Source organism: Salvia miltiorrhiza, chromosome 3, assembly GCF_028751815.1.
Source record: "Salvia miltiorrhiza cultivar Shanhuang (shh) chromosome 3, IMPLAD_Smil_shh, whole genome shotgun sequence".
In the NCBI taxonomy this organism is placed as follows: Eukaryota; Viridiplantae; Streptophyta; class Magnoliopsida; order Lamiales; family Lamiaceae; genus Salvia; species Salvia miltiorrhiza.
Window position 1 is genome coordinate 4,642,266 of NC_080389.1, and position 12,121 is coordinate 4,654,386.

The following is a 12,121-nucleotide window of genomic DNA, read 5'->3' on the forward strand; positions in this document are numbered from 1 at the left end:
TCAAAAAACATGTCTTGTTAATTGTTATAGGAAGCTCAAGGTTTTCATCCTGTGTATTATTATGGCTCCAGTCGATGCTTTAGTTCATCATAAGTTTGAAGTATGTTGGGCATGCAGTAATAATATTAATTAATTGATTTTGTTTTTTATTTATAGAAAAGGTAGCTAATTGGAAGTGTAAGTTTGCAGGTGAGAAGATCTTCACACACAAGGCTATGCACCACCAAAAGCATGCTAACCGTAAACGGGCAGTTCCCAGGGCCAACTATATATGCTAGAAGGGGAGAATTGGTGGTAGTCGATGTTATTAATCGTGCCGATGCAAATATAACTATCCATTGGTACGTCAAATTAAAGCATTTGCATCAACTGATCATAAATAAGCATATATATATGGCGATCGATTTCAGGCATGGAGTAAAAATGCCGAGATATCCATGGACAGATGGCGTCGACGCTGTCACGCAGTGTCCTATTACTCCCGGCAAAAGCTTTCGACAACGAATTCTGCTCTCCGACGAAGAAGGCACTTTGTTTTGGCACGCCCACATCGATTGGACTCGAGCTACTGTGCATGGCGCCATCATCATTCTACCGCCCAAGACACACACTTATCCTTTCCCTAAGCCTCATGCTCAAGTTCCTATCTTACTAGGTACTCCCTCCGTCCACTAATTCAAGGCCTATTTTCCTTTTTGGTCCGTCCACCAATTCAAGGCTTATCTATTTTTAGTAAGTTTTTATTCATATTTTAACTGGTGGGTCCCAATAAACAATACACTTTTTCTCCACTCAACTAATAAACAATATACTTTGTGGGTCCCTTTCTCCACCCAACTAATAAAAGTATATTTTTTTTCTTAAAACCTGTGTTTTGCCTCCTAGGTCTTGAATTAGTGGACGGAGGGAGTATTAAAATTCTCGACCAATATTAATTGTGTTGGAATTCTATAAATTAATGTTGCATGCAGGAGAGTGGTGGAATGATGATGTGCAACAAGTTTACGAGGATTTTCTAGCCCAAGGAGCCGGTGCCAAATTGCCTGATCATATGCTTTCCTCTTGAATGGTCAACCAGGCGACCTGTATCCCTGCTCAAAACAAGGTAAAATCCAAACAAATAGGAGTCAAATACTCCCTCCTTCCCGCCCAAGATGTTACATATTCCTTTTCGGGCCGTCCCAACGAAGATGATACATTTCTATATTTGGCAAAAATAAGGAATTTTAAACACTTAATTAACACTAATTAAATATTCCCTTATTATCTTCTCTTGTTTACTTTATCACTTTATTACATTCTCCCTCCTACTTTATCACTTTATTATTACACACTTAAAACATTAATGGGTTAAGTATCAAATAAGCCCCTATCATAGTGGCCTTTATCATGTTTATCTCCCTATAGTCGAAGTTGGGCACACTAAACCCTCATACTACCTAAAATTGAATAATCGGGCCCTCTGCCCTAACGACGAGATAACGCCGTCTGGTTTAATTTTTTTTTTTTTGAATCGGTGCTGACCACGACGGCAATCACGCCGGCGCTGCACCCCATTTCCCCCAGATCGAAGCTCTTGATATTCCCCCTCAATTTGTATTTGTTCACAATCATGGCAGACAGAGATGGCGTCGGATTGAACAGGCTGCAATTAACAACCAAAACCCCAATTTCCTTGGGCTTGACACTAGTGTTGGCGAACAATTTGTCGAGCGCGCCGTACATGACCTCCTTCGCCTCCTCCCGAGCCACCTGCATCGACGGCTGCGGTGGAATAGAATGCATCGCCTCCGGCACGTAGGTCTCATCGTCGAGGCCTGACCTCTCGAGGATCTTCCGCTGAAATTCGAGTGATGAATCGTTGAAATCGCCGGTTAATCGGGAATGCTTCATGAATCGGAACAGAGGACCCAAAGCCCCTTCCTCGAGGTCCCTGACGAAGAAAGCGAAGCCGGATAGGGTGTCGATGCGGCGGAGGGTGGAGAGGAGGATGGGGAGAAGGTCGGACCAGTGGGGGGAGTCGGAGATCTCGGCGAGGAGGGATCCGGCGGCGGCGAGCCGATTCAAATAAAAAAAATTAAAAAACCGAACGACGTCAACTAACCGTTAGAGGCGAGGGCCCATTTGTTAAAAATTTACCACTTTGAGGGTTTAGTTGGCCCAACTTCGACTATAAGGAGCTAAACGTGATAAGGGCCACTATGATAGGGCTTATTTGATACTTAACCCCACATTAATCTACAACTTCTTAAATCTTGTGCCCAAAAACAAATGTATCGTCTTGACCGGGACAGAGGGAGTAAAAGTTATACTAATTAATTTGGTTTGATGCAATTAATGCAGATACATTGAAGTTGAGTGTGGAGGCGGGCAAGACTTACCTGATTAGAATGGTTAACGCAATGATGAACTTCATTATGTACTTGAAAATCAAGGACCACAACGTGACGGTGGTGGGCGTGGACGGCGCCTACACGAAGCCGCTGAACACCGATCACATCGCGATCACCCCCGGCCAGACCATAGATTTCCTTCCGGAAGCCAACCAGCCGCCCAACCGTTATTACATGGCCGCCAGAGTATACTCCACCCCGTTGTCGCATATTTACATCCCCACCACAGGAATCGTGGAGTACGTTGGTAACTACACCCGGCCCCGGCCGTCATCACCGGTGCTTCCATCTTTCCCTGAGATCGTCGATGGGGTGGCCAGGTCCACCCATTTCAGCAACAGGCTCAGAAGCCTCGCCAACGACAACAAAGTTCCTATCAACATCACCCACAACCTGTTCGTCACTCTCTCCATCAATATGTGGCCCTGTCTCACAAATTCTTGCCTGTTCGACGAAAGGATGCTGGCCAGCATGAACAACGTGACCATGTTGTTGCCCAAAACCCAAAATATTCTTGAGGCCTATTACAAAGGGATCAGAGGAGTTTTCACGCCCGATTTCCCAGCGACGACGCCAATAATATTCGACTTCACGCAAGGTTATAAGCCAGAGAATGTGGCGCCCTCCCATTTCGGAACTTCTGTGTATATGTTGGACTATAACTCGGAAGTTGAGGTCGTGCTTCAAGGCACCAACTATGGCTTTGGCGATGGAATCGATCATCCCATGCATTTACATGGACACAGCTTCTACGTTGTCGGAACTGGATACGGGAACTTCCACCCAAACACGGATCCGCCAAACTTTAATCTCATTGACCCGCCGTTGGGGAACATGGTTTCCGTTCCAAGAAGTGGATGGAGCGCTATCAGATTTAAGGCTAACAATCCAGGTTCCCATCTCCTTTTCCTTTATAAATTAAAGTTAAGCAAGAGTCTCATAGTTTATTAAGTAATTAAAGTTGCATTAATATTATCGCGCGCAGGAGTGTGGTTGATGCACTGCCATTTCGAGCGTCATCACAGTTGGGGAATGAAGATGGCGTTCATCGTTAAGGACGGGGAAGGCCCCAATGAGAAGATGTTGCCTCCGCCCCCAGATATGCCCCGCTGTGAAGCGCCCCCTGCAGCCTCAACAATTTAGGATTAATTAATTATATCAATCCGCACGTATTGTAAAATAATTGAGTCTTTACTTACACAAGGCTCACCATGATTCATAAGAAAACCAGCATGGGTTTCTCACCATCAATGTTTCTTTAGTATGTCCACACAAAATGTTACCTTTGATTTTTAAACATTACCCCATAACACAATTTACTATAGTGGGACTCATACTTCAGTCATCCACCACACATTTTTAAACACTATCCCATAATAAAAGTTTTAATGTAAGACCCAAACTCCACTCTTCCACCACATATTTTTAAACACTACTCCATGGGACCCAAATTCCACTCACAGCACATTCATCTAGCTTTTCTTAAAATTCGCTCCCAGAAAAGTGAGGAACATTATATTGATCGTGGACGGAGGAAGTATAATCCATTCGTACCTTTAAAAGTGGTTCATTTAGAAAACTAATAAGAAAGTATAATTAAAATAAAAATGGTAGAATCCACTTTTAACGAGATAGATTAAAATACAAAAATAAGTCATTTTTAACCTAACAAAAGAAGTATAAATTTATTTTAAAATTCATTATAATTTTTCGGATTTGCAATTGCAGGATAAATTTTTAAAAATTCGGCATAAGTAGGACAAATTGAGCCCGAAAAAATAATTTATCCTGCAATTGCAAGCCCAGAAAAATTTGTCCTACATTTGCAAAACGCCCAAAGTTACAGGCCCAAAAAACTTTGGGCTCTCAAATTTAATTTAGTTCATCATATTTTATTTTCTTCTCCAATATATTATGTTCACGTTTTAAAGTTATTTATCTCCCTTAAATATATTTCCTACTATTTTACATAAATGTGATAGCAAGAATAATTCATACTCCAGTAATGAATTTGTCGAAACTGTAAATATGACATTTATTCGAAAATAACACTTATTTGAAGATGAAAGGAACGCATAGCTGTTAAGTTGTTTTCACTAAGATACAACTGTTGGAGGTTGGGTAAATTGTCCATATTCGTGGGGATGCTTCCAGACAGATTATTGATGGAGAGATACATCAGTTCCAACGAAGAAATGTTGAAGATAGAAGGTGGAATATTTCCTATTAGAAATTGGAAAATATGGTTCATTAATATCGTTAATATGGACTCCACCACTTTTTTAAATATCATAATATTTTCTAATTTTCGAATTTCCACTTTTTAAATTGAAATATTTTCCAATTTCCTATCAGAAATTGGAAAATATGGAAAACATTTCCTAATGGGCACCATCATTTTTTATTTTTTATTCTTTAATCACACTCATCCAAATTCTCGGGCCAAAACAAAACACTTGTTAATTGTTATGAAAGAGAGTAATATATTTATAAAATTATAAAAATACCCTTATTTTATTTTTATTTTTTTAAATCCAGAGGCTCCAGTGACCCCCTGCCCACCCATGTTCGCATCCCCTCATTAGCGGAATGAGATTCAGTGTACCACACTTTATGTCTCACTTTGTGTTCCATTTTAAATTTTATTTAATTTCTTATGTATATTTTCTTCAATTTCAACTTTGTATGCTTTAGTTTAATTTTGTGATTATTAACTAGGGTTTATTCCATCAATTTAGAGTATATAATTATTTTTTATCAGTTAATTTCACTTTTATTAGCTAATAATAGGTTGATAAATTCAAATTCATGGTATATACTTTTTAAAAAAATTATTTTTTAGAAATAAAACTTCAATAAAATTCATAGTATTATAATAAATTTTATTTTTATAAAAAATATTTTAAAATAATAGATATAAGTACAGGACACAGTGGCACACATAAAAATATTGTGGGATACTGGATCTCATCCCCTCATTAGCGATGGTCTAATAAGAGAATGAGCGACACCGACATAGGATAAAATATTGCGAAAATTCCAATTCAGCCAGAAATAGAAATAGTGTTGGTTAAAAATCAAAATTTGATAATATAGACAATTAACCCTTAATTAATTAAATAATTAATTACCTTGGAGATCGTTTGCATATGTAGATAACATCGTAAGCATGGTCAGATTCCCAATCTCAGTTGGAATCTCGCCGCTGAACTGGTTGTAGGCCAACCGCAGATCCTCCAGCTCCGTGCATCGATAAAAACTCGCCGGAGGAACGTTAGGTTTCCGAGATGCGGGGCAAGGGTTCCGCCGAGGGCGAGGCCGGAGAGATTGAGGGCGGTGACGCGGTGGTGTTTGGCGCCGCACGAGACGCCGGTCCAGTCGCAGACAGAGGTGTTGGTGAGCCAGTTGCTGGTTAGGACATTATTTGTGTCCAACGTTATGCGTTTTTTGAAAGCCAGTAGAGCTCGTTGATCTGTGGTGAGATCGAGTGATGAGATGAGGGTGAAGAAGAAGAAGAAGAAGATGCTTAGAAGTAAGAGGTCAAGTGTGAAAGGAAATGAGAAAGAGGTGTCCATAGATATGGAGTAAGTGCATGTGATTTTGTTTTGTTAATCAAGTGGGAGGGTATATGTATATATATATGGAGTAGTATTTACTGAAAGCTAACATATGCCACCTAATTTAATAATTTAAAAAATGTCTTCAATTTTCTCACAATAGTCTCTAATTTAAGAATAATACTCCCTCCGTCCACGAAATGAGTACCCATTTGTGGATGACACGGGTTTTAAGAAATGTATTGAGTGTAGTGTGAATAGAATATGGGTCCCACCTTTTTGAGTGTATTGATTAAAGTGTTGTGTGGGATACACTTGCCAAAAAGGGAAATGTGTACTCATTTCGTGGACGGACAAAAAAGGAAATATGGGTACTCATTTCGTGGACGGAGGGAGTAGAATAAGAATGTTATGATGTGATATGTGCCTAACTTTTTACTCCCTCTATTCCATTAAAAGTAATATGTATTTCATTTTGAGTTATCCCACTAGAAATGACATGTTTCCATAAATAAAAAATTTAATCTTTAAAAAGGTGTAATTAGACTGTACCACATTCAATCGATTTACACATTAAATTTTTGAGTCACATGTAGACTTGTAGTAGGACGAAGGGGGTACTATTTTTTAAACATTGTGATATAAAGATGGCACGAGTTTGAAGATAAAAAGATAAAGATGTGAAAAGTAATGGTAAATGAAAAATCAATTGTGATGGGGTATGGGGTAGTATGTAAAATAAAAAGGAAAGATTTTTTTTTGGGAGAGATGAAAAAAAATTATGAAGTTATGTGGAGAACGAATGTAGTAATTTAATTTCTTTTTACTTTTATTTTATTTTTAGAATTCTTTTTAGGCCCCCTAAATAAAAAGTCTAGTTGGTCAATACTTCAAGCCATCTTTGATCCTTTGACTTTTAGAGTGCGTTCTTTTTTGTTGTAAATTTATCATGTGAAAATTAAGGATAAACAATATTTCACCCTTTAAATCCCTCCTTTCTTTTTCCACATATCCTACTTGACCCTTACTCATTCCTCATTTACACTACAAAGAAGGGATATAATATTATCCATCCAAAAATGGTGTGATAATATTATCCATCATTTGTAGTGTAAATGAGGAATGAATAAGAGTCAAATAGGAAATGTGAGAAAAGAAATAAAAGATTTAAAAGGTGAAATTTTGTTTATCCTTCATTTTTCGATGATAAATTTACAACCGATAATACACCCTTAATGGAAAATCACAAGAAATCTTTTTTTCATTTGTTTTTTAGAGGAAAATGACAAGGCATCTTCTCAGACACATGGGCATTGCAAAATTTTGAAAACAGAAAATGATATCACATGGGCTGACAAGAGCATCCACTATGGGCAAAAATTTTGGGGTAGAAGTCTAGTTGGCAAAGGTAGCACCATAGTGGAGTCCAAGAAATGAGGTAGCAAATTTGCTCCGGGTAGCAAGATTGCTACCCAGGTAGCAAGCTGAATGGTGGGCCCCACGCCTGGACAGGCGACGCGCGAGTGCACAAAAGAGCACACCCAGCGCGCACAGTTGGAGCGCGTGCAGTGCACGCGCCCTCTGTGCGCCTGGGATTAGGTTGGCGCTGATTTTGCTTCTTTTCCTATTCGGCTATTCCTATCATTTAATTTCTGTTTTCTTTTTTCCTGAAAAATCTGATATAGTAGAATGTAGAAGCAATATAGGAAGTTTGCAATTATTTCCATATATTTTGCCGTTTGAAATTAATGTCTAGTTCGGTTTTTTTTTTTTTTTTTTTTGAAAAATCTGATGGAGCCCATCCATTGCATTTACGTTTGTTTTTTTTCAGTTTTATTGTTTTACCTTTATTTTGTAAGTTTTGGGTGATTTGATCTGATGAATTTGTTTTTCGTTTTTTATTTATTTTGGCACCATTCTAATTTATTAATTGTAAATTCAATAATATGCATGTTTCAATTTCAAATTTATAGTATAATTATATTAATTTTAAATTTATATTTTATCATTTAAATAAATTAACTTATTTATATAATTCTATTAATTTTATTAAAATAAAATACAATACAAAAATTAAAATACATAGGTAATATATATAATGGTAAAAGTAGTAATAATGATAGTGGGGTCCATGAATAGTTAAAAATGAGATAGTGTTATAGTGGAGAAAATATGGGGTAGTTAAAAAATGAGGTAGTTGTTGATGTTGCACACATGTGGCACCACTATTGGGTAATACCATAGTGGATGCTACCCTCAAATTGCCAAGGGTGGAGCCCACAAGGACTTTTTTTTTTTTTTGAAGAGAGCCCACAAGGACTTCATTATTCCTGAATGACTAGGGAATGCCTCAAATTAAGTGCTTAAGTTTTTTCTATAGTACAAATAAATTAGCTTTTCAAAAAAAAAAAAATTGTAGTACAAATAAATTAAATCTACACTCGACTCAATTGGTAATAAAATTAAATAAATATGCTTATGTTAGTCAAGAATGGCAGCAGCTAATGAATGTTGGCTGCATTTGTTAGTCAAAAATGGCTAACACACCTACCATTATTTCTTAATTTAAATCGAATGCGCACTTTATGAACATCACCACAACAAGTGGGCAATTGCAGAGAGCTTCTGTAGTGAGGTGCGGGTTTGTGAACGTAGACAGTTTGGTTAAATCAAGTTTAAAATATCAATATTTTAAATATTATTTTCTCCGTCTTACTAAAAATGATATGTATTTCATTTTAAATCATTTCATTATAAGTGGATTGTTTACATAAATAAAAAATAATAATCTTAAAAAATATAGGCCCCACCACTTTTAACTAATTTATAAATTTTCCTTAATTTTCGTGCCGAAATTTTTTGAGACATTTATGATGGACAAATGGAGTACATCACACTAGAATGTTGGTGGAGCTAGTTGCGTCTAATTCCCAACAGCGTAAGGATTGCTTGATCGAGTTTATAACTTTTCTTTTTATTATCAAATAATTTCATAAATATGTTTTTTCCAAATAATTCTCCTGTCATTTTCTTCAAATCCTAATCATGCAGAATTTACAAAATATAGATTTATCTTATATTTTTTTTTAAAAAAAATTACTTGAATAATTAAGTATAGACAATTTTAGTTCAGACAATTTGTTAGGTCCGGAGGGTCTCGAATAGGTGTATGAGGGGGGGGGAATACATCTATGGGCTATTTTTCTCAGTTAAAACGAAACTTTAAATACAAACTGACTTAACCTATTTACTGTCTTCTTATATTTATCAGTTAAAACCAATGGTCGTCATATCACTCCAAGAAAGCCTCCAACCACTCAAGGTTAATCTTCTCAACTGGAAATGATAGTGTAGACCTCTTAGGCTACGTTCTCTTTGATTGTAAATTTATCATGGGAAAATGAGGGATAAACAAAATTTCACCCTTTAAATCCTTCCTTTTTTTCCCACATTTCCTACTTGACCCTTACTCATTCCTCATTTACACTACAAATGAGGAATAATATTATCCCTCCAAAAATTGTGTGATAATATTATCCCTCATTTGTAGTGTACATGAGGAATGAATAATGGTCAAGTAGAAAATGAGGGATTTAAAGGGTGAAATTTTGTTTATCCTTCCTTTTCCCATGATAAATTTACAACCAAAGAGAACGCACCTTAAATGAAAAACCTCCATCTATCTCCAATTCATATTCTTCCAAATCTCTAAGTGAAAAACCTCCACGCTTCTCCAATTTCGATTTTCTAAATGAAAAATCTCCACGCATCTCCAATTTCAATTTCTCAAGTTTACATAGATATTTAAGATTGTTGAGGCGATAGCGCGCATCCACATCAAACTTCTACTTGGAGTAACAAATTCCCAACTTTCTAAAGTTCGGAATCATTTCCACCATTCTTTTATTGCAAAAGAAGTCGGTTGCCAGCGAAAGTTTCCTCAGGTTCTCAAGGGGATTGTTTTCACCTTCAGGGTAGGGTAAGGGTTGAAATGAGAAGGCAATAAGATGTCTTAATTGTCGCAACCTCCAAATCTCCATGGGCAAACGAACCTCAAATCTATAAATAATTAAAGTCTGAAGATTCTGAAGCTTTGATATGGTTGAAGGAACAATACTATTGGGAATGTTGGAAGCAAGGTAAGTTAAATGAACTAGATCAAACACTTGACCTGGCCCCCAATCCCTATAATCGCTTCTACGTAAAACATGAAGGACTGTAGTAGCCCGCTCTTTTAATTATGATTAAAATTAGTAAATGTAATTTTTATAAATGAATCCAGTTTATGGTCCTGATTTTTTTTATCAGAAACGGAGTTATTATTTTAGCTTTATACTTTTATAACGTATGAGAAAAACACGACGAGGATTATTGAGCCATTCAATAATCATTATTTCCAAGTTATAACTGACTTAGCAAAGTCATGTTATTTATTAATCGAAAAACAGAAGCAGTTATATTTTATTAGTGCTACTAGAAGTCGAGAAATTATTCCGACTGCAACGCAGATTAAATCTACGGATTTAATTTAAGTTATATTACAGTTTATCAAGTTAGCAGGCAAGGAAAAAGATATCAAGCAAGATACAGAAATGCGATGATTAAAAATCAAAGCCAGTATTTATTTACAGTTCACAGATTACAGGCTAGTTCCCAGCTTGGGGAAAATCGTCTAATATATTACAAAAGCTGTAGACTCTACGTGGCCTACTCAGCCACCAACTCCACTCAACATATATCTATGAGACCTACGTACTAGCCAAGTGCACCACTACTCTTTTTCTCACTAACTCCACTCAAATATTTATTTGTTTGGCACCAAATAAGTGGGCTGTCACCTTTTCCACCGAAAGCCATGCATTTCACTTATTAAAGCACCACCAACTCTCCTCCACTTACTCTCAACTCCAGCAGAGAGCACAACATTCTCTATCATTTTCCTGTCACCAAGAGGTCTCTCCAAAGAGCAGAGAAGCCCCCACTTCGTTCAGCCAAGTTCTCAAGGTAAACTTGCTTTAATGCTCTATTTTCTTTCATTACCCACCTGCAATAAAGAGCAACAACATCAATTTATTTCAGTTCAGTTCCAACCCATTTAATACCTTAAGAAATCGAAGAAGCAAGAGGGAGTATTCATTCACTGCTGTGCCAAACTTTAAGTTCAGCCCAAATCATTCCAGTTCGTTAAGCTCAACGACAAACAGCCAACCAACATTCGTTCTCAAGGTATAATTCTATTTCAGATACCCATTCCAGAAAGCATTCATATCAAAGCATGATCATGAGTAGTTTCACAAGGAGATACGACGTATAAGCATTTTGAACTTAGTAAACACCCCAACTATGCTTTCATGAATAAGTGACAGTTTATATGAAATTTTAAACGAGCATAATTTGAGATGTAAGCAAAACAAGAAAATTACCCCTGATCCTTGCCTATTTCACGTTAAGAACCGATAGAAAACGGGGCGAGATTATTTTTGACTTAGCTTTAGAAGGGAGCGGGCTGCTGCCCTGATCTGACTCGGAAGACGGCACGATGATGGGGCCTCTGTTGACGTCGGGGCGAGGAGGGAAGGCTGACTGCCTTGACCGGTACCGAGCCGAGCAGCGGCTGCTCTGCAGCGGCTCTTCCAGAGAAAGAAAAGCGAGATCTGATTGTGTCGATGGTCGTCGGAGGGAGAGATGGTGGCGGTCCGGCTGACTGCTACTGTCGGCTGGAGCAGAGGGGGGCCAAGACCGGCGGCTGCCTCGCCGGAGGTAGCCTCAGCGACCGTGAGTCCGAGAAAGAGAGGGATTTATGAGGATGGGAGACGAACGGCGCTGCTTCCAGGAGGCGACCGCTCGCCGGATTCCAGACGGAGGTGCGACAGCGGCGATAATTTCCAGAATCAGGGCTCGATGTTGGGCTCTGGGATGCTGGGGTTTCATGAGTCGCCGGTCGAAGCTGACCGGAGCAGTGATGGCTGAACGGCTGAGGAAGATGACGCCGACCAGAGATGAGAAGAGGCCGATCGATTTTGAAGGGGGGTGGCCGAGCGAGCAGGCTGGAGAGAAAGGGGTGAGCGGCTGATTTGAGAGAGAGAAAAGGGAAGGATCGAGAGGTTTGAGAGTTGAGAGAGAGATAACCGAGAGGGGGAGGAGAAGTAGAGGTTTGGGCTTTTGTTTATT

General features: G+C 38.2%; 2 long non-coding RNA genes and 1 pseudogene across 2 annotated transcripts; 2 read left to right on the top strand and 1 right to left on the bottom strand.

Moving 5' to 3' along the window:
• LOC131016862 (laccase-14-like) lies at positions 1 to 3,640 on the top strand (annotated as a pseudogene).
• A 761-nt stretch (positions 3,641 to 4,401) lies between these two features.
• Positions 4,402 to 6,016, bottom strand: LOC131017035 (uncharacterized). The gene is made up of 2 exons (XR_009099352.1): positions 5,525 to 6,016; positions 4,402 to 4,616 (listed from the first exon to the last, which is right to left on the bottom strand). It is a non-coding gene; the product is annotated as an uncharacterized LOC131017035 (long non-coding RNA).
• A 4,334-nt stretch (positions 6,017 to 10,350) lies between these two features.
• Positions 10,351 to 11,361, top strand: LOC131017037 (uncharacterized). The gene is made up of 2 exons (XR_009099354.1): positions 10,351 to 10,954; positions 11,030 to 11,361. It is a non-coding gene; the product is annotated as an uncharacterized LOC131017037 (long non-coding RNA).
• Positions 11,362 to 12,121: the final 760 nt, after the last annotated feature.